The 26,904-nt window shown below is 29.7% G+C and overlaps 1 protein-coding gene across 1 annotated transcript in view; it reads right to left on the reverse strand.

Moving 5' to 3' along the window:
• Positions 1-871: 871 nt before the first annotated feature.
• LOC113382927 (protein ABHD11-like) overlaps positions 872-26,904 on the reverse strand; it is a 71,144-nt gene continuing 45,111 nt past the window's right edge. Inside the window, exon 6 of the transcript XR_003367702.1 lies at positions 872-946. The gene's annotated coding sequence lies outside the window, so the exon portion shown is untranslated. The remainder of the gene's footprint in view (positions 947-26,904) is intronic.

Raw genomic sequence — 26,904 nt, forward strand, 5'->3', positions numbered from 1 at the left:
GTTATAAAATTCTCAAAAAGCAAATTGTATTATACCCATGTTATTTCCATAAGAAACCTTGATTGGAGTGCGGATCTTAAAGTTAATATTAAAATCTAAAACTTTCAGATATTTTTTTTCATCCTGAACCTGAAACTTTGGTTGCAAGAACCATAAAACCATGCGATTGTCAATACCAAGAACTATTGATAAACTCTTTTAAATTGAAAAATTAAATTTAAAAATAGAATATATTAAATAAAATAAAGAAATATTTTTGTAAAAATTTTCCTTACCCTCAAAGTATTGTTTTAATGATGGGCAACTTAATTGTTTTATTTTGTTAAGTATACTCATTTTAAGCTTTAATTTATGATACTTGGAGTTATAGCAGAATACTTCAATCAATCAATGTATTCTCAATTTTATTTATCTTCAAAGTTAAACGTTTCACGCGCTAAAATGATCAATTATAAATTTGTTTCCCCGCGCCAATGCTTTACCAGAATTATAATACAAAAGCCCGCCGTGTTTGTTATAAATTTCCAAATAATAAAATTCAGAGTTTTATAACGCGGGTAGATCATTGACAAAGATAATAATAGAAAATCGTGTAGGATTCACCTTAGACATAATAGCATGTAACCTGTAAGCATCCGTTTTAAAAATATCAACATTTTATTATACTCGTTTATCGTTTTTGTGGGAAGATCATTTGCATTTCATTGTAATTTACTTTTCCTTTCCGATTCTAAGTAATCAATTCTGTTTTTCAATGCTTGTATCAAAGTAGTACGTATGATAATATAAATGAGTTCTATATGCATATATGGGACTTTAATATGAGGATAATAACTTATGTAATTTCTAATAAAATATACGTACCTTGTAGATTTTTTTTGTTCACGAAGCCGGTACGTGCAAACACAGGAAGCAGTAGGCTGGTAATGACTTCTTGTTGAGAAACCTGGAATAAAAATATCATAAAAAATACAGCCAATTTAAAGGATAAGAGATATTGTTACTTAGACAATGTTTATAAACACGGTGGCTTCTGACAAATTAATTAATATGCATATAGGTTAATGCTCAAATAAACTGCAATTATTTAAAAAAAAATCCAATATCTCAAGATCGAATCAAAACAAAAACCATGCCCAACAGAAACAACTTTCATACAATGAAATAGTATTTTTCGATGAGGTCGACAAAGTCGTCGCCCAATACCGGACGCAGTGTCATACGTCATTAATATCATTTAATGTCGTTAATTTACAGTGTCATTAGCATTTAAACGTGGTCTAAATGAAAATTCAAATTCTAAAGAGAATAACAGACCAGAACACAATATGTGAATATGTGGACGGACGGGGCGACCGACCTGCCTAATGAATTGAGACGCGATGTATTGTGTTGATGCTAATGCATGTAAGTCGGTAAATTGGGGAAAATAGACAGTCAAGTGAGAAATTTATTTAGAAAAAGATACCATGTTCAATATCTCAAAATGAGCCAACTTGATATCAAGCAGTATGATAAAAGATTTTCACTCGAGATGTAGATCCCAAATATTGTTTTCATAATTTTTGGTAATTTACCTGTTAATTTTTTTTAAAAAAAACGAGACAATCCGGGACAAAAAATCTAATTCCGAGACAAATATTACATTTAGAAAAACCGGGACACAAGGTAAAAATTGGTCACTGTTCGGTCAAACCGAGGCGTATTGTAATAACCTTAATATTCATTATTACAAATCTAATTAGTAAATTAAATATAATAATTTTTATTTAAATGTTGGTAATATGACCAAGTTGTCTTTGCATCTAGACGAGATTAATTAGCATAAACTTTCTTCCACATTTATGATAATACCTCTGATCCTACCCGTATGTTATTTAAGTCAGTACTAACTATTTAGATGAAGTTTACTTGAAATGCAGTTGTAATTAGATGTCTCATTATAAATTTGTCGTGCGGGCACTAATAATATTATTATCACAAAACAAGTTTTCGATGACATCAAGAAATAACATCTGCATAGACAATTTTATTATGATAATAAAAATTTAGTTCAATTCAAATCAATTATTTTGGTGGACGACTAGATTCTGGCAGCAAGTTCATGCTATGGTCTAATTTTAAGACAACTCGTGCAATTTACATTGCAATTGCATTAATATAAATATTATGTTTGTTTTACTAATTTAATAATTTAAAAAAATAATTGTAAGTAATATTGGTGATAATTTCCGATCACTGGTTCCGTTTTATTTAAAAAAAAAAATTAAAATTTCACTCATTATTTAAGTACAATTTTAAATATTTTAATTTCATTTTATATTATCTCTGAATAAGTAACATCACGATGATTTTTCCACAAAACAAATTTAATGAAAACAGAAGTTGTTGCCCTACTCAAACGCAGAAGGGTTACAAAAACGTCGTACATGAATTTCATTAGGCATGATAACAAGGGCGGTTGTCTTTGTGCATTCGGGACAAGATTTTCCGGAAAATTTAAGAAAGACTTTTCAAATTAAGGAAATATGCTAGGAATATATTAAAGAAGAACATACTTTAAGAAGAGGAAATAAAATCAAAGTTGAAGATTATAAGAATAGATAATTTTTAATATATATATATATATATATATATATATATATATATATATATATACACATACATATATATCCATTTATTGCTCGTTTTCAATAAACATTATAATTTTTTTTATTATTGGATTATCTATTTTATATCCTTTGATTTTATTCGGCAATCAGTCTGTATGCGATCGCTTCCAACATGAATCTAATACGATTAACATTCACGAACGATCACGCATATGATATAATCTAATAATAATTCTGTTAATAGTAAAAATACACGAGACTATTCGAAAAATTATAATCCATATACTAAAAATTATATACAGAGCCAAATTATGTATATCTTTTTCTTAGAGCACAAATATTGGCAGACAAACTACAAAACACCTTTGCCAGGGTAAAGGTTTAGTTGGTCCTTTTTACCCCACCCACATATGATAGAGGTTATATAATTATTATCCATATACTAAAAATTAATTACATAGCCAAATTATGTATATGTTTTATCATAGGGCACAAATATTGTGATACAAACTATAAAACAACTTTGTGTCTGGGTAAAGATTTAGTTGGTCCTTTTTACCCCACCCATATGTGAGCTATTATATAAGTTATATACTAGTTATTGAATGTAATTTGAAATAAACAATACATCTTATTAAATGAATAAATGACGTATACTTAAAAAATATAATAAGGTCATGCAAACTAAACAACAGTGCTCACAACCAACAAAACGAACGAACAAAGAAAATACTTTTTTGTTATGGATTTTCATTTATAAATATTGCCATTTATCTCCTGATAGCGACATCATAAGAATTAAGGTAGTGACAGTTTATACATTTTTTACCCACTACTTACAAAGATTATTTTTTTAAAAATCCTAACTTTACTTGTATTTGAAGTATTAGTGGTGGACCTTTTTACCTGCGGACTTTTAAGCCTATATGTAAATAATAAATATTTTTAACTTAAACTTTTAAAATGCAGTTCAATTTGGCATATTTTTTTTGTTTTACAAATTTTCTATTACAATTTCCTCTCTGTATCTGTATTTCACGATTTGTAGCTTTTCCATATTACATTTATCGATATAATCTGTTATTTATTTATTTCGTTCACTTTTTGATCGGTCGTTTGTTTTCCAATATTTTTCTTTTGATTTTTCATTTAGATATAACGTTCTTGTATCATGCGACATTTATGTGATTATCAATATGCTTTTGTACCCATTTTATATAGTCAGGTAAATGGATTTTTGAATGCAATTGAAATTTTTAATAATAATTGAAAAAAACTCTCGTTATACATGTAATAATATTAATAATGATATTTATGTACTTTGTTCATCGGCTTCTTATAACTTTTGTTTGGACATATTATTTAAAAATTTGGATATGTAGGTTTAAGCTTCACAATGCTTTTATAGACCTAATAATAGGTTTAGATACTATGATATTAATAATATCTCCTCAATTTAGAGGAAAGAAGGGTAACAAAAATCACGAAATATCTCGTAGGGGAGGGGGGGTGTATAGTAAGATATCACGTGTATTTGTTTTTTACCTGAATTTTAGAAACAAATACAAACATTTTCAAAAAAAAAAATTACAATTTTTTCTCGTAACTCAAAATACACGTGATGTTTGATGGGGGAGGAGGCAATTATTAGTATCACCAAGGGTGAGAGTTCCAAAAATCTTTAAAAAATCAATCACGTGATTAATGGACGCCCCCTAATACGCGTTTTCCTTCTTTTACATAAGCCAGTGTATCAGTAGGTCTGCAAGAAAATTGGCAAGCATTTTTAATATCATATACCTCATTCTGTCTACAAATTGACCTCTGCCCACTGCAGGCCAATAAACCAAAAAGCGAACGACGTCGTGTCTGTTCATTTGACAAAACGCCCGAAATTTATATTCTATCGTTTTTCTACCCAAATGAGCTCTAGTAATTTATTGTCACTTTGCACAGTGGCAAGGGTTACGTATGTTATTATATGCAAAACCGTCGGTCGAATAATATATGTACATATTGTATTAACCAAAAATAAAATGAATTTGTTTTATTCGGAGCTAAAAAACTACAATAGACCACATGTCTCCATTGGGCTGTATCGTTTTGTCTCGTTGTATTCGACATTCTGTATTTTAGCGTATAATCGTTTCCGAACAGGTATTATGCAGATGTTATTCATAAACGAAGTTTATAATGTATGATTATTATTAATATATGACCGTATTGTTGAATTTTTTCAAATATGTTTAAGCGATAATATTTTTGCATATGATGAATTGGAGTTACATTTTTATCAAAAAGTTTAGCATATGTGGCGGTGTCTTCGAACAGGTGCAGAAATCGATGGTGGATGATGATGGTTATATATTAATATGCAAATAGTTATTAATAGGAATTTGATGGCCAATTAGAAGTCGCAGAAGTAACTGATAATACAAAAAATAAAACTTAAATTACCTACAAATTTAACCAACTTTATGCTATTTATACAAATGAATAAATTTTGTAGTAATTATTCAAATTGACCGGGTTCGAACCCCGAGCAAAGACACAGAAATTCGAGTTCGGAGACGTTATTAATTACACCAATTCATGGGCCTCTAATATTTAACCCTGGTCAGTTTGGACAAAAAATCTACCATTATGCCAAGTTTCGTCAAAATCCCAGACGACTTACACGCGCCTTCACATTATAAATTATTTGTATTGCTAAAACTGATCTTTTTGGCCAAATCGCCAAGACTCTTGACAAAAATTTTTGCATTTATTTACAAATTATGAACAAACGCCTGGATCAATCTCTGCTCAAAACTAATCAACAAATCTTTTCAAATTTCAAATTCAAATTTTCAAAACTAATCAACAAAGTTTTATCAAATTGCTTTTAAATTTTAAAAATTAATGGGAGTATTTGACAAAGGAACAAATTTTGGATCTCACAATTTTGAGAATATGAGACAAAGTGGAGTATATGTGAAGTGTATATATATATATATATATATATATATATATATATATATATATATCAATCGCTGCTCAAAACTAATGAAAATTATGCAGATGACATAAAATAATAGAATTATTTCCTTTTTCATTCGTAATGACGTAAGAACATCTACCGGCGCCCCCAAAACATATAAATAAAAATAAAATAAAACATCGAGGAGAACGCAAAGACAAAATACAATGCACAGGCACCCCTTTTGGGAAAATACGCGTTTCAACCCCAAACCCCCGTTCTACACGCGACATTGCTTTTTTTTTGGAAAAGTTAGAGCTTTTGTAGCGAGAAATGTATTCTTTGGTATAAATTTACTTGAGAATGGAGAATGAGATTTATGAGTTTTTATTTTTAAAATTATTTAATTTATTTATTTAATTATATTAATAATTTTTGTGGAAGAGTCACGTTTTAAGAATGAATTCTCTAAATAAAATTCGCTTAAGTGGATAGATGGAAATTTCATCATGAAATAATTAAAGAAATCCTTGATATACTACTTATATGAATTTTACTAATTGATATAGGGTAGAGCGAAACTGGAATGTCTGATTAAAGTGAAGTTACAAATAAAAAAGTCAGTGGAAAAAGAAATTAATTATACAAAAACACACTCTACTATTTTTGTATAATTAATTTTTTTTTTCCACTGAATGACGGTCTCGATGAAGACCGAAACGTGTTGATAAATCAAGTATTTCAAAACTACTTTAGTTTTTTTTACTTGGTGTCAAAATATATATCAACACCAAACTCACATATTTCAATATATATATATATATATATAAGTAATTTTAAAGTTGTATTTTATTACTATTTTACCACAAATGCTCTGATGTTTTGCATTAAAAAGTTATTCATGAACTTGAAATATGTACTACAGTAAATCGGTTTTTACTATTTCCGTACGCATTTGTTGGCTTATATAATATTTGCGTTTGAAATGCACACAGATTCGCTTTCTGAATTAGCCCGCGGCGAAAGCACTCGAAACGGCACCCGTGCTAGCATCTGTGCCGAAAGCCCCGAACTTTTGCGGCTCTTCGCCCCGGTTTGTGTTCTAGCTGAGCGTTGAACAATTTATTAATATATTTTGAAATTTTGAAAAGAAATTGATAGATTTTAATAAATAAACTTATTATAATAATTTATGTGTATTAAATAACTCATTTCTAAAGTTTTTAGCGTGAAGAATTCATTTTTATATAACAAATTCGAGTAAAATTCAATTCACCCAAATGATTATTTAAACCACATTGGAAAATTTAGTTTAAAAATAAAAATTATATTAAAACAAATAAAAAATGAAAAAAATTATATGATTCGTAACAAAATATATTGATAAAACTCATTTGTTTAAATAAATTAATAAATTTTAATATAAGACTAATGATTTGTATATATAATTCTATTGTGCATAGTGTATCAAATAAATAATTTCTTCATTTGTCATAATATTTATCACATGTGATAAAATTAATTAATTAAATTAAATGATATCACATTTCTCAAAGAAAAAATGCAACTGTGCATTGTTTATCTATAATCGCCAAAAGATTTACTAAATGTCCTGTAGGATTGTTGTAAATATTATGTTGAATGAAAAAAAAATTGTAACAATATTTGATTCTTTCTTTCTCTTTAAATATGGATGAAATAAATAATACAGAAAAAATAAGTGTCTGTTTTTACATATCAGAAGAGATCCAATAAATAATATCTCTTTATATAATATTTGATGTTGAATGCAAGAACTATTATGATTTTATTTTAAACTAAAAGCTTAAGATATAAAAAAAAACTTTATTAAATTATTCATTTATATTTTTTCTATGTCGGCGATATGGAAAGTACGTTTCTATAATTTTTAGTAAGTGTTTGAGTGTTTTGTAAAAATCTGAATTAAAATTCAGTGAAAATCATATACTGACTAAAAGCTGGGAAAAAGATTCACTGAAATCATCATTGTGAAATAAGGGTATGTTGATAAAAGTGTAAAAATTTAGAGTTGTATGTATTTTTAAATACCGTATTATAAAAAATAAAAATAAAAAAATTGTACCAATAATTAAAGGCTTATTTGAAATAAAATTTAAGCTTTTCCATAAGCTCAAATAAATTGAATTGAAATTCGGCGAAAAATATTCACTGACTAACTAAAATGACGATTAAAATAGAGGTTTGTGGTAGCAGAGTGATAATTTTTAATTACAAATGATTGACAACAAAGCAAAAAATAAATTTTAAGTATGGCATCTACCTCTTATCATAAAACTTCATTTATTAGAAATATAAACAGTTTTCTATAAAATTTGTTATATTTGCGCCAAAAAAATCACTGATCAGATTATAAGCCAGATGTTTAGTAACACTTTAGGTCTGTTTAGTAACACTTTAAGTCTAACATAAGTATCAAAACATATAAATACAAAAGATTACGAATTAAACCCCAATAAAATCTTATGTGACAAATTCCTACGATTTTATAAGATTCCCAGATGCTGGTATGAATTTCTCTTTTTAAAAGCTTTATGATTTGATACTCAGGAAAATGTCACTTCATCATTTATGTTTGTAATCCTTCACATGCACTAGACGGCAACAAAAGAAAATTAACTACCGGAAGAAGCGCAACAAAACAAGCCAGGCTCTGATGATATTGCGAAAAGGGTTTACCGTTTACGAGTCAAATAAAAGCAAAACTTAAAATCGACAAAAACGTTAGTACAAAAGACGATTTTTTGAGTATTCAACAAACATATATATTTATCTCTTAAACACCCAAAACATTGTGTTGTTTCTTTGTATTTGACAACAATGAGTAAGGAAAAAAATGCGCCGGGAAGGAATGGATCGTTTATATTATATCATTCTTTTTGTAGTTATGCCAAACGTTTTGAGTGGCTATATATGTGGTTTATTTGCTGATTTTTTTCTCGTGATAAATTTAAGAAGAAAAAGATTCCCAAATAATTTATATTAAAATTTACATCAAATGCTGAAATTTATATTATTATATATTTATTAGGGTGGTCCTTAATATGGACATTTACGAATTTCCTTGCTCCCAAGGGCTCAAATGGTTCTGTAGTTTTGTATGGAAATAGTATAAAATTTTTTTCAAAAATTTTAGGGCATTCCGAACTGATTTTCTACCATTTGTCGTCTTTTATCTCTTCAACTGCCATGTAAACGATATTTTGTCTGCGAACATTTGCGTTCTTTTGGAAAATAAAACAATTATTCCGAAGATACCATCAGCATTGAATAGGTAAACGATCTGCGGCTTTGGACCTACGCATCTGTTATTGTTTGGGACAATGACAATTATTTTTTGTGCAATTCAGCAGAGTATAAGTTTCGATTACATTTGCGATAAATGCCCTTAAGTGTTTTTATCCTGGTGTATGTTTTCGCTAGCAAGCAAGGATCTGTCGTTTGTTAGGTACATTGTACAAACTGTGCCTTTGGGTTTAGACGTACAACTGGCAAATTTTATATTTGTTAGAACTTATATCTTGTTTTGTAAGTTCTCATGAAAACTAGGAAAAAAAACCTTGATGATGTACCAAAATTGGACTAAATTTAAACGATAAACTTAAAAATCAGCCGAATTTCAGAGAATGTTATGCAGTCGACTACGACTATAGTCTAAACGTATGAATTTTAAAATAATTTCTTGAATTATTAGCAAATTAAAGGTAAGACTTATAAAATTTCAATCAGAAGTTCAAGCTTAGATACCTGCCACGGACTGACTGATGTCAAGCAGCAGTGACGTCGATTTTCACTCGAAAATATAGATAGCAATATGTTTACAAGTGAAAATAACCCTTGTCTGGCATTGCTTCATCAATAAAAAAAAATCACCAGTATGACAAAATTGTAATAATAACATTCATAACAGATGGGTTGCCATCTGAAACCGACGGAGTTAATTCAGCCAAATTATCAAAACAGCTCATAAGACATTAATGTTCAAAAAATAGTAGAAGCACACGAAATTAATAGTTTAAATTATTAAATTCGTAAGTAGCTAAAAATACGGAACAGTCCATTATTCATCTCAAATATTTTTCAAATTTCTAGCATTCCCAAAATATTAATTCTGGCATATCCGCGAAAATCGGCTGCAAAAAGCGCCTTCAATTGCATTCCGTTTCGTAAAAAAAGATTGTATCCGAAAAATACCTGAAAAGTTTCTGATACAAAACTAATAATTTCATCATTCATATATGCATCCATGGTTCATACATACAGTTTGTATGCCGGCGCATCGGAGCGTAAGTTTTTCAGTAAAAAATATCGAATTCTTATTTATCCTCGAAGAGAAATAGCGCATGGGATTTAAACATCTGCCTCTGATTTGATTATACGCTTCGCGTTTTGATATACAGATATCTGATGAGAGTACATAGATATTGGTATTTGTTTTTTTTTTTCTGTTTACTTTGTTGGATGTATGAAATAATTTTTAATATTTCCATTGAGCAGTCAATCAAAAGTATTTCTACGTCGCTGAAGTACCGATTTTAACACCAGCGTATGTTATTGAGCGACGAGGTGGAAAAGATGATGAAAAATTTTTGTTTGAAAATATAGCCACAAAATGTAATATAATAGGGTACTCTGGTCTATAGGCATAAATTGTATGCTATATTAAAAATACTTTTTTACAATCTTTTTCTTGAATCATTCAAGAATCGGCTGGCCCGTTGATTCTTGATTATTCAAATCGGTTGATCCGTGTTCCCGAAATCGTCGACGAAAATTTGTATCTGCACACACACATACACACATACATCCATTTTTTCTAAGGTATGCCAAAATGTTCAGAAACCCTTGAAACGTAAAGACATATAAAAATTTTCATTTTCGATTTTTTTGCGATTATTATAACTTGCTCTACAGGAAGTTAAAAATTGTAAAGTGATCATTGTAATTAACTACTACGCATTGGAAAAGGGATAAATAGTTTTAGTAATTCAATTTATAAAATATAAATATTTCAAAGCATTTTTATAATGCTTGTTGTATTTATTCGTATAATTATATAAAAATTCCCATCAATATTATTAAAAATTAATTACGTTTCATGCAACTGAATTATTATCCGTACCCGTTCGTATATGCATTCATTTCCTTTATGAAAATGATTGATATTCCGCGCATAGTAGGTACTAAATTAACGGAATTCGAACAATTATGCTGAATTCAGTTTATATTGCATACTGCTCCACGGATGCCCGATAATTGGTTTAATTATTGATTAGTCAGTCTTAGGTTTCAAACTGCGAAACATCCTAACAGTTGTTACAACTAGTACGCATAACGCAAAACGCTTCAAATGCCTACTAGTGTTCGAACTAATTAGAAACTTGGGTCAGGAGAATTAATTAACTAGCTGATTAACCACATTAACAGTTTGTAAGCACAAATGCAGTACATCGAACTATTTTGAAGCAAATCTGCTGAAATCTGACACAAATTTTGAAATCAATCTTAAGGGGGTATTCTAGTGTAGAGCGATGAATTTTAGGTCATTTTTGAAGTGTCGTAAAAGAAAGCAATGAATGTGTTTAGTATCCATTTTTTTACCACTTGTTATTGAAATATAATACAAAAATTATTGAAATATAATACAAAAACTAAAAAAAATAATTGAAAATTGAAGAAACTGGCAGCTGATGAAGTGGGGGGTCTCAAAAAATTGGCACCTCAGTCTTGACATGATTTCAGCCCTGATAGCCATCCGAAATAAAAGAAATAAAAAGAATATTAATCTACAATGATGTCGCAATCACTCGAACTAGCGATGAGTAAAAAAAATTTTTTTTTACAAATTAGCGACTGTTTGAAAAAAAAGTGTTTTTTTACTGTTTTTTGAGTTTTTCAAATTTTTTAAAAATAGTAAAAATTGGAATTTGGGGATAATCCTAGTTCGGGCTATAGATAGGTCTACAAACAAGACTCTCTAAACATTTCAAGTGAATCGGTCGAGTAGAACTCGAGAAATCGTGTCAACAGTACTGAAAAAGTATGTTCTGAGACAAACGCATTTAAAGTTTTGCGTGAAGCCAAACCAGTATGGAGACCGAGTCAGTAAAATGCCTATATCTCTGAAAATAATTCAATTTTCAAAAACCTTCTCGTACCCATATTCTTAGATAGTTAAACTTTGCAAATATGAAATAAAAAAAAATCTATTTTTTTGAATTTCTACACTAGAATACCCCTTTAATTAATATTAGTTGATAAACAAAAATGATAAAGAACAAATGATTATACTGTATATAGGTATACTAATATAATAGAATAATCATGTATTATTGAAAACAATAATACAATAATAGATATAATTTTCCTCCTTTCTTTCCCCAATCCCAGGTAAAAGTAATCTTCGCCATTATTAAAGATGGGATTTTCATATTAAAATCATACCGGGTTTTCGTGCAAATTGGAAACCCTCTAAATACATTGGAAGATGTAAGAGTTCTCATACAATTGAATGAGAAAATTAAACTCATTTGAATTTCTAATTTCGTTCAGCGTCCCTATTTAGACAAGAGAAATTTCGAGAATGTCGAATGCCTTTGAAGTTCAATTGTGAAAAATCCAGTTTTTCATTATTACACAAAATCATTTTCTATTATGAATCAATATTTTATTAATAGGTGAATTGCAATATGGTATAGAGTTCTGGGTTACGTTGTTGCAATTTGTAGACTTAATGGCTTCTGCACATATCACGTACGTCTTGCTATTCTGTCCGATCAGAAACGAGATCTCTCCGGCTTTTCCAGATCCTAATTGAGTATCGAATTCTGAAGCAGGCATCCGCGAATCCGATACCAAATTCGGGTATCATCCCTTTCACCCACGTGGGTCTCTTATCGTCTTCTAGGCAGGGAGGAATTATTAAAACAAACCCTTGCTTGAAAATAATTGTAAAAATTGTAATGCTGTACATTTTCCATAAGCCTTTATCAAGATCTTTATGCTTCTTATTCATATAAATCATATTTTCTAAAATGTAGCAGATACATTTTGCTTGAATTTTATTATTTAGCATATATGTAGTTAATTTTTTTTAATTTTCCGTAAACTTTCTTCATACTTTTCACCCCAATTTTATCATTCAGTATGATCACCTCGCTCTTGAGAAAGGCGTTGCTATATTCATTAGGGTCGTCCTTAATATGGACATTTTCGAATTTTCTTGCTTCCAAGGGCTCATATAGTTCCAAATTGATAAAAAATAATTCTCTGAAAGTTTTAGCTCTTAATATTGTTTTTTAGATGAAGCGCAATTGAATTAAAGTTTTGTATGGAAATAGCATGAAAAAAATTGCAAAAAAATTTCCATGCTATTTCCATACGAAATTTTATTGAATTGCGCACTATCTAAAAGTTAATATTAAGAGCTAAAACTTTCAGAGAATTGTTTTTTATCAATTTGGAACCATTTGAGCCCTTGGGAGCAAGGAAATTAAAAAATGTCCATATTAAAAACCACCCTAATATTCATACAATCATTAAGAAAATTTCATTAGACTTTTTGCCCTTATTTTATTATTTACCATATATATATATATATATATATATATAGTTAATTTTTTTAATTTTCCGAAAACTTTCTTCAGACTTTTCACCCCAATTTTGTCATTTAGTATAAATCACGTTCATTTTAGGGAAGGCATTGCTATATTCATACAATATTAAGAAATATTCAACTGCAAGGTTACATTTATTCTAAATGTCATTTTGCTTGTCTCAATCGTCAAGTTTTTGAGGTCACTATGTCGCAAACAGACCCAGTAAACAGTAGTGTGCAGGTGCGTAATTTTTGCCAGGCAATATATAATTGTATCATAAAATTTCGGTTTGAGACTTATTTTAAATGTTATGTTTCAGATTTATCAATATTTTAATAATGTATAACAATTTTTAGACAAACTAATAGACAAAAAAATTCTGTATTCTTTCTAGATGATTAACATTTTCCTCCCCCATTTCCCCAAAATTCTTGATCCCCCCCTGCCACCGCCCCGCATCGGTTGGTCAACCGGAAACCGTCGGCCATCTTGTTTGTAATTAAGTGACGTCAGGGTGACCCATCCTTTTTCGGAGGGTTGCATGGGACCCATGATGAATTAAAGTGGTCGGAAACGCGAGTGCCCATGCGAGCTAATGCGGATTTTAAAGGGCGTCGCGCTAGTGTGTGCGTTACGCGGGGCTTTTTGTCAACATGGCGAGTTTAGCGAGAGGATAAAATCATTTCAGTGTTCGAGCGACGATTTACAGTTTTTGATAATGGCTTTTAGGAAAATGTAGGAAAATTATATTATTCTAATGACTTCGAATATTGATACGAAATCAATATTTCTCATATCAAGGATGTATAACAGCAATCAGAATTTCTGTCCTATAAACTATTGTGATAAAACTTCTAAATATCACACAGAATTTCGCTCAATAATTAAAATATCTATCGAATATTTGATTTTTTTAAAATATTGAAATTAATCAAAAAGTTATATATATTATACTTTATTGAATTAGACTAGGCAAAATCCGGAAAAGGCTCAATATAGATCTCAAATTTTAACTTGGTAATATTGATACAAACCAAGTTTTTTAATAAAAATTATTAGAAAACTTAGTTTGTAAAGTATGCTTCTTTTAAACTTAATTTACTTTTTTATTTACTATTTTTTATTTGCCAGGATAAAAATTCAGTTGGTTTTTAAAGCGGTTAAATAAAGAATCTATTGAATCTAACTTAAAAATATTAATACATATTAGGAAAATTATATTAAGGTCTTGTAAACTAAACAATAGTGCTCACAACCATAAAAACTAACGACGAAAAAAATACTTTTGTTCTAGATTTTCAAACACGGCTTTTTATCTCTTAATAGCGAGTAGCCATGTTGCTGGATTTAAAGCATGGCTGATTATCTTTTTCCCTCTACTTTCAAATGGTGGTGGTGAAACTTTTTACACGCAGACCTTTAGCCTCGCTTAATAAAAATTATCAGAAAACTTAGTTTGTATCAATATTCCCAAGTAAAAATTTGAGATCCATATTGATTGACCAACATTTTTTGTCCAATCCAAATAATAATTGTTCTATCTACATTTGATTTTTCTATATATTTTAGAATTTATCAAAAAGTGATTATACAGTATTCAATTATTTTTTGCAAAGGCCGGAAAAAAACATTTTTATTAGAAACATATTTTGTATCTAATTGATCTTTTGTATCCATATTGATCTTTATTGCATATCTACCGAAGCTAATTTATAAAATTCTGTCTTATATTTCCATCTAATGTGATAAATAATCATTGCAACTTTCGACTAATAAATACCAACTGAGGTAACTATCTATTATTATATTTCATTAATGTCAAAATATCTTATAGGAGATAACTAATATTCTGATCGCTAATAAAAAAGAAATAAATAAAAAAACTTTGGACTAATTTGCAGATATCTAACAGCAGTAATATTCTTATATATTCTTGTAATTAGGATTGCTATGACAAATTCAAATTTGTTTCTGCAAATTTAACTTTCTTCCCACTTTATTAATATATTTAAAACTCTCAGATTTTATTACCTTGTTGTGAAGAACTTAAAAAACAACAAATTTATTAAATGTAGAAATAATTTAAGTAAGAATATAAACAAGTTTTTTTAATAAATCTATAAATGCAAATATAATATGTGCAAATATAGAAATTTCATTCTTTGCATATCATGTTATAAAAAATTGGCATACACACATGTATCAATTACAATGAGCATTAGTAAATACCTGAATTATTATTGAACAATTTAGTAAATATGCAACTATTTATATTATTGATATAAATATAATAATGTTCGCTATTCAATTAGGTTTTTTTAAATAAAATCAGCAATAAAAATTTCAAAACTGAATATTGATAAAGGAAAATATGAAGTATTTTCGATGTAAAGTTTCCGTGCAATAACCATCCAACGATAATGTCAATAAACTTTTTTAAAATTATATGATACTAATTAATTTAAACAAAAAATTATTGTATATAAATATTCTTTTAGTTTGAGCAAATATTAGTCAAAATGTAATTATAAAAAGCACTACAGCATCATGGCAATATCGATACGTATTTGGGAGTTTGCTCTACGAATATAAACAGCGAGCACCGCAAAAAAGATAACGCGGCACGTGTTTCATTTCAATGAGAGCTTTACGCGAATTCCCTTCGGAAAACGCGGTATATGGACTAGACCATGGAATATCAACCTAAATAGAAACATTTGGCAAAAGACCTAAAATGAAATGAGGAATCACCAAATTTGAGCCGGAGTGAGATATAACTAAATACATTCTAATAGCATGATTATATTTTGCTTGAAAACAGTAATATAAAAGAATCATCAACAGGCCCTATTTATCTAAAAATGTATCCGGGTCGAGTCCTGGTACTGTGTACATTAGGGTGGTCCTTAATATGGACATTTTCGAATTTCCTTGCTCCTAATGGCTCAAATGGTTCCAAATTGATAAAAAATAATTCTCTGAAAGTTGAGTCGACAAAAGATCCAATTTGACTTTGAGCAATTATTTTGAGCAAACTAAACCAATTATATAACATCAAATAATACATCAAACAAACAACAATCTGACTATGCTCAGTAAAACTCTCAGATCATCCTTGTACAAATGTGCTTTTTTGCTGTTTTTCAAAAATTTGAACAATTTTTTAATAAAATAATAGTAACCCTATAAATTTATAAATAATTTATTAATTTATAATAATTTATTTTTGTCCTTTTTACCCTATAAGATGGCCAGAGGGCAAACAGTCAGATAAGACAGATGAAAATGGATTAGAAAATAAATCAAATCCAATATTCTATTTTTAGTTTTAAAGAGATACTACGAAATAATACCTACATTATTCAATCAATGCAAAATATGGGCTCATTTTGTACGGAGACAACACTGTATGTAACCTTAAATTGGTATCAGAAATATTCATAAGCAATGCTGGAAAATTTGTTTAATTTATATCTATATATATAAATTAAAAGAAGTCTAATAGTTTTGTCTAATAATTAATATATTCATAATTGCTTTCTTATTTCAATTTACTTTTTTATTTACTATTTTTTATTGTTTATACCTTTGCCAGAGTAAAGATTCAGTTGTTCTTTTTTTACCCAACGCACATGTAAGCTTTTATAGAGGTTACATAAAAAAGGTTGTTGAATCTAACTTGAAAATAATAACAATCAAATAACGTACCATCAAAGATTATTCCACAAACTAAACAACTGTGATCAGTAGCAAAAAAACTAACAACGAAAGAAAATACTTTTGTTAGGGATTTTCAAACATTGCCATTTATCTTTATTTATTTATTTTATTTATTTATTCATAAGCAAGCCGTAATCAATAATAATAGATATTATTTCAGGCTCTTGTCAAGCTCCCAATAACAACGTCGTAATAGATAAGGGAATGTCTAGTTATACATTTTTCCCAACTATTTTCAAATATTGTTCTTTTAAGGTGGCCATATTTTTTGCATGAAATTCGGGACGGATGATAATGTGCGTGAGAGCGAAGGGAGGGGTGGTGTTGAACATTTTTTTGGTTCTAATTTTCTAGTTGAAATATATTTAAAATTACTATAACTTACCCTACGGGAAGTTAAAAATATTGGTAATCAAAACATTTAAAAAAAAACGGGACAATCCGAGACAAAACACCTAAAACCGGGACAAATATTGCTTTTAGAAAAAGCCGGGACTCAAGGCGGAAAATTGGGACTGCACCGGCCAATCCCGGACGTACGGCCAACTTATCTTAGTAAATTCTTAACTTTATTTGTTGTTGAGATATCGGTGGTGAATCTTTTTACTCGTGGACCTTTAAGCTCGGACTACCCTATATATAATATCGTAAAAAAATCGATAATTTAAGATAATAAAAAAATTAATAGACATCTTTAAGGTATAAAGCGAAAAAGATTGCAAATGATGAATATTTGATAAAAATTCAAATATGGACACAAAGGAATACGAACTAAAAATGTATCAAGTAGAAGATATTACTATTAAAAATGTATCAAGTAACACCTATGGGACCGTTCAAGTATTACGTAAGCACTATAGGGGGGGCGGGGGGTTGTTGATTTGCTTATTTTGGGTTGACATAGGGGGCAGGGGAGTCTGGATGATGAATACGTCATAGGTAGTATTCTTATTTTTTTACATTAATTGCAAAATGTTTACGTAAGCATGGGGGTAGGAGGTAAGAGCTTTGCTTACTTTTGCTGACAAGGGGGATGGGGTTACCCCCCCCATGTAATAAATCTGCTTACGTAATACTTGAACGATCCCTATTACTATTATCATTCCGTTTCCAACATCTGGAATCCTGGTCGCGGACTATACCCGTAATTCCATCACACTCTACCCATTTGAGCGCGTTTCCATGTCGTGTTCGTAATAACGCTACATCACTGCACTATACGGCGCGCTCCTCCGAAGTTTTCCCCAGGTTTAGTCGCATTTTCTAAACCCACCCACTTCTGCTACCCACGCGGACATCGTGTACACTCTCACCAGAAAGGAATACACGATACGGAAAATGATTTTCCTTTTTTCCTTTTTTCTCGTGCGACGACAACCCGACGACTCAAAATGGCGACATGGACGGAAGATTTTTAATGTGTATCATTATTTTAAGACACACGGGAACATACATGAATTGGTATATGAATAATTCAGGGCTTTTTGTATCTAATGAGGAAAGTATAGGTGGAAAATTACCAAGAGTCCATACGTGAACCTATGCATACTTTGATTTTAATCAATATTAAGGTGACCATATATATTTTTTGAATGAAATCCGGGATGAAATATAATATGTTTGAGAGCGAGGGGGTGCGGGTGCGGGGGTGTAGGTGAGCTAAAAATTTATGTGCACATATTTTCGGTTTAAATTTTCGAGTTGAAATATATTAATCCGCGACAAAACACTTAAAACCGGGACAAATATTGCTTTTAGAGTAAATATTGCAAGTCGGAAAATCGACGTACGGTCACCTTATTAATATGGTATTCAAGATTTCATAAAAACTATCAGATAATTTATTTTATATACATTTTAAACTAAAGAAAAACGTATTAACGATATACTCAGGTTGATCGATTATGGAGTATCGCAAATAAATTCGGAAAAACTGTGATAATTTTGTATAAAGTGGGGCACAAAGGTTCGATTTAACTTAGAGAAAATTTATTGTGAAACCCAAACCAATTATATCACAACAAATTAAAATATATCAAACAAACAACTATCTGACTATGTTCAGTAAAATTCTCAGCTAATACACCATTCTAGCTTTCTTACTAAAAAAATTGTTACCTGGTCTTTTTTACCCCATAGGTGTAGTAGTATGGGACAGCCAGAGGGCAGACAAATCTAATGTCTAATTTATAATTTTAAAGAAACTATGAAATAATAGCTACATTATTCAATTAATGCAATCTATAAATTTTATGAGTACTTTTTTAAAGAGAGCACACTGTATATAACCATGATCTAGTATTTCGTCAAAAGTATTGGTCAACAGATTTGGCATAATTATTTAATTAAATTAAATTTTGTTAAACTACTTTACCGAAAATAATACTACTTTATCGAAAATAACTTTTTTTGCATTTCTCGTAAAGGTTTTGAAGTTTTATGAACATTTTGGCATACCTCAGAAAAAATGGATGTGTGTGTGTGTTTTGTGTGTCCGCATTTTTTCGTTCACGTTTTCGGGCGCATGGATCAACCGATTTGAATAGTTCAAAAAGCATTCGATTCCTATTGATAGGGAAATGTGCTGATTAGTTTTTGGCAAAGGCAGGTCCAGCAGTTACGGAGATAAAGAGCAAAGAGTGCAGAAAATAAAAATCGAGTTTTTGAGAGAATAGAGCATCCGATTTGAATGATCTAAAAACATTCAATTAGTAATGATTGGAGAAGTGGTTATTAACTTTTGGCAAAGGGAGGTCCAGCCATTTCGAAGATACAGAGCTAATTGTGCAAAAAATGACAGTTTTTGAAAAAACTAAGCGTCCGATTTAAAGGATTCAAAGAACTTTCCGCTTGTCTTAACAAAATAATTGATTTTGGAAAAAAATCTTTGCTTCAAATTCAGATTTTATTTTTAATTCTGACTAGAGTTCCAATATACTTTAAAAAAATAATTTCAACTTTGTAATTCAGTTTATATAATTCTTATAAAAATTAGACAATGTTTCAATATTTATAATAATCTAATTAAAAGCATTCAATATTCTTCGAACAATTCGTTACGGTACGGGAAGTTCCAGCAATTTGACTTAAATCACAATGCCATACGCCCCACTAGTTCATAAAAATTATATCAAGGTGTAGTAAACTAAACAATAGTGCTCACAACCAAAAAAAAACTAACGACGAAAGAAAATACTTTTGTTATAGATTTTCGAACACGACTTTTCATCTCCTGATATCAAGTAGCGACCATAGCTTGATTTGAAGCGATTGCTGATTACATATTTTTTCCTCTACTTTCAAATATTGTTGTTAAATATTTCCTAACATTACTTGTCTCGAGATATTGATAGCGACCTTCTTACCCGCGGACTTTCAAGCACTACTCTATTTATCAAATAAATAATGGTTAATAATTTTTTAATAAAACATAAGATGACATTCATAAAAATGTAAATTCTTACAACGGTACACATTTATATCATACAACGCATTTCATCCAACTCCTCTAATATTTGCTAGCATAATAGAACTATCAAAAATAACAATATTTATCCAGCAAACAATGCCGAATTCGTTTTCGCTTCCATCGATTCGCGGCTACTTTATACTTTATACCTACGTCCCCACACAACAACCCCGACTGAGCCCCGAGGGACCGAGACTCGGGGGTTCTCCATTACATCAGAACCGTGATAATTCATACCCCGAAAAGCGTAATTAAACTGCTCGGATTTGCTGGAGCGAATTTCAACCCTGCTTTGCTATATATTACTAAGCATCGCACCCCGAGCGCTATGTTATACCGCCATAAGCCTCTCTTGTAACGCGTAATAGCTGAGGCAGAGGTTCCCAAATAATAGATATAGCATAATAAATCATAGCATAGTAATATATAGAATATAAAATAGTAAAAAATTAGAGTAAATATAAAATTTCAAACACAATTATTTCTATTCATTCCTATCTAATAATATTAAGCCACAATTTTAAAAACAGAATCGACATCCTTCCAAACGATTTAGCCAGCCAAGTATACTTGAAAGCCCAGCACACCAGACTTAAGCAAAAATTGCCCACTGATTTCATTTAATATTTATATTATTATTTTTCTTTTTGTTTTATATTAAAGTTTATAATCAAATTAAGCCCAGCATATACCAGACTTAAGCAAAAATTGCCCACTGATCTCATTTAATATTTATATTATTATTTTTCTTTTTGTTTTATATCAAAGTTTATAATCAAATTATAATGTTTTTCTTTTCTATATTGTTAAAAATCTCTGCTCATTGTTTTATCTAAGAGATTGCAGGATAGCAATGAATTTTTTAAAAAATCTTATTCTTTTAATTCTTATTTTTTCTAAGTAAAACTTTTTTAGGCGCAGCTAGGGTGTAAATCCGTACAAATGCAACGGAAGTGCGTTACGGCAGATAAGATAAGAGTCGAGTGCCAATGATTCATCATTCTTTCTCGACGATATCATTTCTATACGGGTCAATTGTGATTAGTCGTCGTGTATGTGAATAGAGATCTGTCGTTGTATGCGTACCGATACCAACAAGGAAATCGGCATAGATGAATAAACAGTTTTAAAGTTACTTCGTAGTACAAATGTTGATTTAATGAAAAATACCTGAATCAGAAGAATATTTTACCCTGTTCCTTACAAATTATTTCTATATTATTCGTAGTTTCTATAAATCTTTAAAGTTATTAAAATGGAAAATATTTTTTAGGCAAGACAAATATTACAGCAGTTTAAAGAATGAGAATATATCGCGAAAAAGTATAAAAAAAAACAAGCAGTCAATGAATGTATGTTAATTTTAATTACATGAAGTTCTTCAAACACAATTACATTATGAGTGAAGCTGCGAAAACAATATTTGTTTAGGCGTTATTCAACATAATCCACTGTGTGAACGAATATTATAAAAGTTATTAATCAGCAATTACTTCATTTCTCTAATGAAGGTTCATTTCTAAATGCTAATTACAATGACAAACCGATCATGTCATATTTAAAGTATTACTTTAATTACATTATTGTTTTTAAATATTATACTTATTTTTAATGCTGTTATAAATATATAATTTATAATTTATCATTATATAAATATGTATAATGGTTGACACTAATATATATGTGCATCACGAGTGTTACCATATTACTAATAAACATTATTCAAAATTGTTATATGATGTATTGATTTTTACCTAAATGCCATCTTGTACAATATTGCAACAAATACAAATGCCATCTTGTACTCTTTTTTATAAATCTTGTTCTTTTAATCCTTATTTTTTTTAAAGAAATTTTCTAATCGTTGCACATAATAACTCAGAAACACAAAAACATTAAGTTAAGATGTGGTTAGAAATTACCTTAAGATTTTTTTATAAAAAAAAAAAAATAAAACTTTAATTGTAAAAATAAATATATAAATATGCCAATAATATTGTCAATAATTTAGATTTCAACCATTTAGTTTTGTTAGATCGCAAATATCTAGAATCACTGAAGTACTGATTTTTTAAAATGCAGACAGTGCAATTATTTTCAGAATGGAATTTGTTCGAAACGTAGCAAGAGAAAGTAAATATCTTGCCTGAGGTTGTGAAATATTTAACTTGAAGTGTTGAAGTTTACGGAACAAAGATACGAACGCGCAATTTAATGGATTTTTGTTGTCCGACTTGCAATTAAAATTGATAAATTTTAAGTATAGCTTAAGCCATTTACAAAAAAAGATATACCAAGCTTTCAAAGATTAATAGATTAATAACGAGAATAATATGAAACTGTTTCAGACACCGTATCAAGTATAAATCTGATGTCACCATTGCTTGATATCAAGTAAGACATGGAACCCTAAACGAATGATGGCTAATCCACGTTTTTACCATGGCCAATTTAATTTGATCATTATATACAGACTTAAATAATTCCATATGTGTACCTACACATGAGTAAAACATTTATACACGAAATGGTTTGTGTTTGACACTATGAGGGTTGACAAAATTTCTATTGTGCAAATGCAGACAGAACTTAGAGCGTTATTATCTATCGCCATATTGATTCAGTTCACCCCGCTCGCCGCCCTAATGACGCATATTCCGGCTAATCATCCAACTATAGAGGAATTTATATTGATTACCCCTATATGGATGTCAATTTCTAATGGCAATATAAAAATTCCATCGCTGAAATCACCAACGACTGACTTTTATTCTGAATCAAAACAAAAACAAGAAAAATACAACCACTTATTTTTCAATATACGTCCGTTCTATCAAAACACTTAAACTTTTCATAATCAAACATATCTCGTAAATACTTTCCGATATATTTCTACCTCCAGGTACTCGACGGAGCACTCAAATCGAAATGCAATGCAAAAATCGATCTGCATACGACCGGCGGCCGATGCAGGAGAGCATATATGCAAAAAATACAAACATTCAACTTCCCCATTGTGTTCTAAAGAGGCCACTTAAGATAACAGATTCGCAGAAATAACTCGGCTAAAAAGAATATCCGTTATATTCGAATCGCGCATCCGAAGCAACAATAGAGGAGCAAAAGAATGAAACACTCCAATTGTATAAACGGAGATTTTTATATTAGCAGAAGAGCTGGCTGGAATGTGATCGAGAACCATATCTTCCTTTACAATTAGAAATTTTGCTTTTGATTCCATTGTGCTTATGACTACTGCCATGTAACAAGTAACAAGTAAAGTACATAACTTTTTAACAATACTATTTTAAAGTAGAAGCCAAAAGATGTATAACCAGCCATCACTTTAATTCTTACGATCTCGCTATCAGGAGATAAAGGGCCATCGATATTAATGATAAAAATTTCGTTGGTATTATTTTGGTTTTGAGCTCTTTTATTTAGTTCATGATGCCTGGAACTATCTTCAAGATTATTATCACATCTAAACAGAGAGTACTACCAAAACTTTGAAGTCCTTTACCAAAAATCTTTACCTTCTCCCTTCTTATTTCATGTCATACCTTCCTAGATTTCACTCATATTTGTCATATTAAATTTAGAGGTTGTTGAATGATATACAACATTTTTTCACATTTATGAATCAGTTCTTTACGCCAAGAATCGATTCCATAAAAAACGCTAATCACAAAAAAACATGCTACTGAATGGTACATTTTCTTTTAAAAGTTCAAAATTGGCATTTGAATGTATGTTCTTTAATGTATGTTTTTAAAATTATAATTTTATTATTTTTATTGAGCTTTATTTATGTAATTACTAAAATATTCTTCATCGATTTTTACAGCTATATTTGTGGGTGAGTATAATTATTTTTCAGAAATACTTAACTTTATATTTTTTCTTTATTATTATTAGCTCTTCTACTAGACGGCGGTTCAAAATTTAAAAATCCAGCATATCTCATCGTAAAGGTACAAGAAAAAATGCAATAATAAACAAAAGCGTATCCATACCCAAAAAGAATTGTGAGATCTTTTTCAATAATAGAAATTCAGTAGTAAGAGAGAGTATCGATTCCGCAACAGAAAAAAATTCATCACCCTTCAGGGCTTCTTGTATTATATAGATATATTTACCTTTATTATTGTATTAGACAACCGGGTTCGTGTTTTTTCACATCTCAACTATTTTCTTATTTATTTGAATAGATGGAAGATGAAATATTGAATTTTATTTTTAGCTCATTAATGGCTAAAATATTATTAATATCACTTAGTATTATTAACTTCCCGAAGGAGAAGTTTATGTTTTCATCAAAAAATCCAACTCGCTAATTTTATGTTTTCTCGACGTTTCTAGCCATTCTGAATCGAATGAGATCAAATTTGGAAAAAGTATGTATGTGTGTATGTGTATGTGAAGAGATTTTATTATTATTGAAAGTGTAAAAAAACAATTATTTATTTGGTATGTATAAATAAAATATTTATAAAGCATAAATTGTTGCTATATATGTTTTATTACACATAACGACAATTGGTTCAAGCTTTTGATCAATTAAGCTCTAATAAAAAATGGAAAATAATACTATTAATAATAAATAATATATAACTATTATCAAGGACTTGATGAATCAATATTCAACAATAAAATTAATATGTTCGAGTGAGTATATTTTTCATTTTCATATTTTAATAAGGAAAGCGCATAGATGAAATATCATCGAACATTTCAACATTAATTAGATAATATTACTAATTAATATTGCATATTCAAAATTCCAAATCATGGAATCAATGTATATCAATTCAAAATATGTCTGAAATGCAAACATTGTTGTATTATTAGGGAGATAATTATAATAAATTAAGTTAATTTCAAGATAGTGATATTAATAGATATTAATAAAAGATATTAGATAGAGTCGCTTTAGGTTTAATTATTATTGATTCAAAAATTATATTACAAATTTTGCAAGTAGTTTTGTAAATATAAATAAATGATTACTATAAATATTTTCAGATCTAATAGCACTATAACGATTTCCAAATTACAGTCGAAACGACGGCTGAAAAAATCTGTAAACTATTGAACATGTTTTTTAAATATTAGGGTCGATAATGTAGCTTGATTTTGAAAGAAGTTGTGATATATTAATGTCAATTTATTATCCATTCAAAGAAAGGAGTTCAAAGTTATTATTTATTATAAGTGTCTAACATGAATTACCATCTATCCATTACCAACAAACGAAATTTACCAAGCTCCTAAACATTTTCCAACATTTTCCAACAACTTAATCATATATCGCGTTATCTGTGCAATTTCGAAATCCTCTCTAGATGTACATATGTACATATAGGAGACACTTATCAGGCGCTGTGTATTATACACTCCAGGGGTAGTTGTTAAGGGTTGGGGTTTAGAGCTCTGGGGGCTCGCTCGGTACGGGAGCGGCACGAAGGGCGAAACGGATTCTGACACCAGAATAGGGAGTTGCCCTGGCAACACGATAGAATATGTATAGCATCGCGTCATGGATAGAGCAGAAGCAAAGGGTGCAAAATTGACCAGTGGCGGCGAGGGGGTGACAAAAAAAAAACGGACAGATTTGAGGAAAAATAGAGCGAAATGTAGAATTCGATTTGTCATGATTGCATAAATAATAAACAAAGTATTTTGCTTAGACCTGGTGCTTAGACCAGACATCTGGAGAAACAGTGACGGGCAGGGGAGGTGTTAGAAACACACCAAAGTCTAAATCTTTTTCGCTAAGTCCTGGAAAAAGTGTCAATGAACACTAGATTTGTGTTATTCAAGTTATATTCAATATCACTCATCTTAAAGCATTTATTTTTATCATTTTTACTGATTATCTGCTATTAAACAAGTCACTTTATTCATTTCAGACCATGACTAGAAAAGTCAACATACTGAGAGTCCGAGACCATTTCTCGGATAAAACATCAAATTTTTAGTCATATGATTTTAAGTGGAAATTAATATTTAGTTAATATTAATTTATTAATATACTCTACTCATTTGGAACTTGGCTCTATGCGGATCCAATGAGCAAATGGACAAATGGACAAATGAACAAATGGACAAATGGACAAATAGATAAATTGGAATCTGAGAATATCCAGCAAAAATACTGTGAAAGCTGCTAGAAAAAGTTAAAAAATAAAATGAACCTAAAAATTAACAATTAAGCATATGCTGCATAAAGCGAAAGTTAGATGCTGGAAATGGTAAAGATGCCAGTTGAAAATCAGCAAAAATTAAGAGACTATTACCTAGAATTAGGCATATAATCTAAAATTTACTCCAAAAGAGAAAATACATAGAACTGTAAGAGTTGAGAGTTGTTTCACATAGTATTGCTAGAAAATTATATAAAAATAATATTCACCGAAAAATCAATAGTTAAGTTTATGCTGCATAAAGTGAGAGAAGGTGCTACAAATGATAAAACACCCATTGTAGGAGGAAAAAATTAGCAAA

The sequence above is a fragment of the Ctenocephalides felis genome, unplaced genomic scaffold (assembly GCF_003426905.1).
Source record: "Ctenocephalides felis isolate EL2017-DRISC unplaced genomic scaffold, ASM342690v1 CF-g0.4_SCAFFOLD_03570, whole genome shotgun sequence".
In the NCBI taxonomy this organism is placed as follows: Eukaryota; Metazoa; Arthropoda; class Insecta; order Siphonaptera; family Pulicidae; genus Ctenocephalides; species Ctenocephalides felis.